Source organism: Motacilla alba, chromosome 2 (assembly GCF_015832195.1).
Source record: "Motacilla alba alba isolate MOTALB_02 chromosome 2, Motacilla_alba_V1.0_pri, whole genome shotgun sequence".
NCBI lineage: Eukaryota > Metazoa > Chordata > Aves > Passeriformes > Motacillidae > Motacilla > Motacilla alba.
Genome location: NC_052017.1, coordinates 141,722,536 through 141,727,738, shown reverse-complemented (window position 1 = coordinate 141,727,738; position 5,203 = coordinate 141,722,536). Strand labels below are relative to the sequence as shown.

Here is a 5,203-nt window from a genome sequence, read left to right as displayed (position 1 = left end):
AAAAAAAAAAAAAAAAAAGCAACTATTTTGGCAAGCAAGGGAAATGGAATTGGGCCTGAGTGTCTTGAAAATAGCACATCACACCTATTCTCACTAAATGATCCTTGGGCACAAGAGGCATCAGCAGGATCAGGTTATAAGCATGGCCTGAAATAGCCCCTCATCCAAGGGGGCTGAGGGGTGGGGGTGAGAGGCACAGGACACTTGCATGACTTGTGAAAGTCTGCATTGCAGAGGGGAAAAAAAAAGGAAAAAAAAAATGAAGTGTCATCCTGGCTGAAACACGACACTGAGTGTTCACATTTCACCTAAGAAGCCTCACGTATTATCATCAGCCACATGCAGGGAACAGTCTGGAGTATGATTTCTGTTTATTCACCTTGATGACATCCCTTGAAATATTCTGCTCGGGTTACATCTTTCCAAGAAACAAAAAAACCCTCTTTCCATCTATTGGAAGGAAAGCCCCTCCACAGGTCTGCGTGCCTAAACCATGCTCAGCAGAGCTCACCCGACCTGACCCTCCGGGAATGCTGGCTGGGCACGTTCAGGAATTGCCACACACAGAAAATAACCAATTCCACAAAGAGGGGCTTAGAAGCGTTGGCTTTTCAGGATGGGAAATGCAGTGCTGAGTCCTGGGATTTTTGGTGGGGAGCAGGGGGGGGAAACCAAAAGAGCTGTGCAAGCAGTCACCCAACCAATGCGTTTGCTGCAAGGCTGATGCAGCTGAGAAAAAAATGTCTGCTGTCAAACGATATTGAGCATATTCTGCAATTCACCAGCATCAAAGCCTTTCCCATTTCAGATCTCTCTGCTCCTATAATCAAAAGCAGTCGAAATGCTGGTTTACTGTCTACAAGTCAACCCCTAACAGAGGCATTTTGGCAGCTCTCACTGCTTGCGCAGACTGGGAAGTGCTGCACAGGACGAGTCCCCAGCTCCTGCTCCCAATGCCACCTGCTTGCTCCTCCCACGTGGCATCTCAAGGGGACGGGGATTGCTCAAACTGAGCATCACCAATGCACACACAAACCCACCAGCTCAACTCTTCCCACAGCCAAAAGCTCTGCCATCAGGGCATGGCAGCCCTCCACCACATGGCAGAACCACCACAAACCAGGGCCTCAGTCCCCCTCAGGGCACAAACACGGCTGAAAACAGGTGGAAAAGCCCTGGGCTTGCAGCACGACAGAGAAGGCTACTAAAATTAGTGGCAGAAAGATAAGAGGTAACAGAAGGAATGCAGACTCTGGGCTTGGAGTGCAGACTGCACCCACCAAGGAAGGAAACCACTGATCCTGAGATGCAGGGTAACTGTGGCCATTAACTTAAATTTTATTGTTAACCATCAGATCTGAGAAATATCTACTCAGCCACAGCAGCTGCAATCCAGAGCAGACAAGGGAAAACAAAACATTCAGGCTGAGAACAATTTAGAAAGAAGGGAAATGAGAGCAGTTCCAACTCTCTAATTCCTTTTTTCCAAGAATTGAGGGCACAGCTGCTGTCATTCTCAGGTCATCAACTCTTGGGGTGTGCTGAGAGGCTAACAGGGTGCTTGGCCACCTGCCCTGGTGAGAGAAAGAAGAAGCCATGCAAAACAGAAATTATAAACCAACCTGGAGGAGAAATATGTGGACAAGAAGGTAAAAAATGAACATCCAGAATAGAAAAGAAAGGGGAAAGAAGGCAAGAAAAAACAAGGGAAATAGGCCTGTGAAAAACACCATAGGCATAACAGTCCTACACAAAGTGGAACAGAAACAAAGAAGCGGAGAGAAACTATGAGGAAGAAGCAAAGTTAGAGATACACAGGCAATTATTCTTTCACACATATGTTTGTATACATATAAAATACAAGAAATGTTACTTTGTATATAGATATATTCATACAAACACAAATAGAAAAACTCTGCCATGCTTTATCTACTCTGCCCTGGACAAGAGCAAATTCTCTTCTGTGAGTGTGATGAGACACTGGCACTTGCCCAGAGAAGATGTGGACTTCCCATTCCTGGAAGTGTTCAAGGTCATATAGGATGGGGCTATAACCTGCCCATGGAAGGTACCCTGCACATGGCAAGGGAGTTGGAACTACATGATCTTTAAGGTCTTTCCAACCCAAACCATTTTACATTTTCTATATCCATATACAGTGATTTTTCATCTTCACCACCAGCCAAGTCAGCACTGACAGTTTTCAGTAGCATGGAAATGCTTTCTGTACACTTCTTGTACCAAGCTGGTGCCAGTTTTACTGCTATTCAGAGCTGAAACAACACTATTATAATGCTATTATAGAAAACTCACTCTACACAGCATGTTTATGGTCTTCGTGTGCACAAACAGCCACAGACGCCCAGGAGGAATATCAGCACTGTTAGTTATTGGCACTACATACAGCACCACCAAGAGCTTGAGATACCAAACGCGTCTGTGCTGGATGCTGTGTAAAAATAGAACAGAAAGGTCAGACCCTGTCCCAGAGACCCAATGACCTAGGGTAAAACCAAGATAAAGATAGAAAGCAGAAACAAATAAGGCAGGCTGACCAGAATGGAGCCATGCCAAAGGAGGCACTGTCAACTCACCATACATGGCAATCCTGGATGGGCACATGTAAGAATCCTGCTTTAGACAGGAAGCTGGGAAGGGGTCAACCACAACACAGTGGGAGCAAAGACCCAGCTATTCCCTGTTCTCTGAACTCCTGCTCAAACCACTAATGGATATGGTGTAAAGATCCCCCACTACTGAAACAACCAGCGGCAAGCAGTAGCCCACATCAGAACCACCACATCCATCAAACCACAGAGAAACAACCCTTAACTAAAGTGGCCACAATGTCCATCATGATCTTGACTTCAAGATTCCTCTTCTAACTGCTGGTTTGTTTAAATATCACATTTTGAGACAGATAAAACAGAGGAGGACTAAGAGTCGTGTATCAATTTACTTGGAATCTGTGAGACCATCCCCCAGTGATAAATGAGGCAACATAGTTAAAAAAAAAAAAAAGTTTAACATGTAACAAATCTGCAAGATAGTAGAGCTTGCTTGAACCTGTTAATGCAACAAGGTGCTACAAACCAGTCTTGTGACTGCAAAAAAATTTCTAATAACTAACACCAGTTTGAAATGGGCGAAGAAAGGAGGGCCGAGTTAGGGACGTCTGGGCCCCTACCTTATTCTTGCAATTTCCTAACTTTTTTTATATTCCTAAAAGTCTCAAACCACTGCAGGTAACTGGAACTGCAGTCAAAGGCATTTTCCTCAATGCTGTTTAAACACTGCAGTTATTACCATATTATCTTTTAGGTACTGTATTAGCTGATTAACTAACATCTGAGACACGTTCTTTCTCTTCCTTCCTCCAGCCCAGCAGTGGAGGGTCTTGGTCTGCTTGTGCGTTCCTTAACTGTCTTTAAACATCATACAAAACATTGCTATACATTTAGGAAAGGGATCTTCAGTTGAACATAACTTGGAGCAGAATATTATGAGGTTTGTGGTGATCCTTATCTCTTGAGGTTGCACAATTTATGCAAAACTGGACCCTCAGAGAGCAGAGCTTCATATCCTTGCAGAAAGTTCCTGTGGCCTTTGGCACAAAGTTTTAAGCAATCTTCCTGCTACCTGAGGCAATTCAGGGAGCACGCTAACAAGAGATCAAAAGACCTCAAAACTTTATCTGTATTTCCAACAGAAGCCAGCCAAGAAAGACACACAGACAAGATGGGCTGCAGCTTCCTGGATGGGCTGATGCCCCCTTCACTCACAGGCTCCCTGCACACATATGTCACTGCTGCTGTCAAGCCAAGACACAGCAAATGTCAAGGACAAGACCAGGACTCTTCCCATGAAGAGGTTCTGGACCTGCTAAACAAACAGAGATTAAAGAAACACCAGAAGAAAAAGTTTATCACCAGGAGAAAGTCAAGAGCACTCCTAACCCTCCCGCTCAACTGACCACCTGTGGACAGCAGGGCAGCAGCAGGCTCCTCACCCCCTTCCCCATGCTCTTGGGCACTGCTGGAGCTCAGAGAGCTCTTCCTCATCAATGAGCCAACAGCCTTCAGGAACTTGGCTCCCTGGCAGCAGCTGGGTATAAAAAGTTTAAACAGATGATCTTCACACTGTGGCCACCTGGGCCTGGGCTGCCCGGCCAGGTCACCTCCTGAAAGGCAGTGTGGGGCTCCACGTGCCAAGACTGGTGGGAGGAGAAAATCTCATCATTTTTACAGTGGTACCAGACACTTCAAAAAACTCATAGGTGACTTCAAGCTCCTTCTTCCAGTGCCACTGTCACTGTGGAAGGATGTCAGGAGTCTCTGTGCAGAAGTGCTCTGCTGGCCAAGCCTCCAGTGAAGCTGCAGCCACAGGAGTTCAGCCTTAGCGCTTGGCAGCTTCTAATGGGCATTGAAATCCCTCAATATCTTCAAATAAAATATTAATGTTATTAAGAGTATTTCATGGGTCTACAGGCTTTGTCACACTTCAGGGAAACCTTTAAGAGATTTAGCCCTGATTTTCTAGAGAGTATGGATCCCATGTCAGCCCATCCCTGATGGTATCTCACACCTTCACAGCCTGAGCTGTCTTTTTGCTGGCACAGTGGAGAGAGCATTTTTACCTGCTCAGCATCCAGATTTGCTAAGCAGAACCAGATACAGGTATTTATCACCATGAACATAAGCACTCCTAATATTATTACAAGAAGATGAAATGCATTATCAAGAACCGTAAGCTCTCTCTATCTTAGTGAATCAGGACAAGTGACTGAAGGTTGTTGGATTCCTGCCATCCATTCCCCTACCATACTGCTGTGACCCATGAGGTGGAGTTAATTAGCAGAAGGATGTACAGAATTTAAATCCTATTTATTGTAATTTGTCTCACAAAAGCAGCCAAGAAAAATAATCACTAGAAGTTATTAAAAATATCCTGCAAAATAAGGTATTTGGTAAAAATCTCTCAGGTCATCAGGATTTATAAGGAAGGCAGGGACAGTGGGTACCCACAGAGGGGTACAGGCTGAACTCCCTGTATATATAATGTTGCATTAAGCTAATAGCAACATCTTGAGCTCTGAACAGGCTACAATCTACCTCCAAAGATAGTTACACCCAAACTAGTACCTAGTAACCTGTAGAATGTACTTGATACACTTATCCTTAAAATTAAAATTACAAAATCACTG

At 44.6% G+C, this 5,203-nt stretch overlaps 1 long non-coding RNA gene across 1 annotated transcript in view; it reads right to left on the bottom strand.

Annotated features, from left to right (window-relative positions):
- Positions 1-5,203, bottom strand: part of LOC119698382 — a 146,915-nt gene that overhangs the window by 133,980 nt on the left and 7,732 nt on the right. The gene's annotated exons all lie outside the window — the stretch shown is intronic.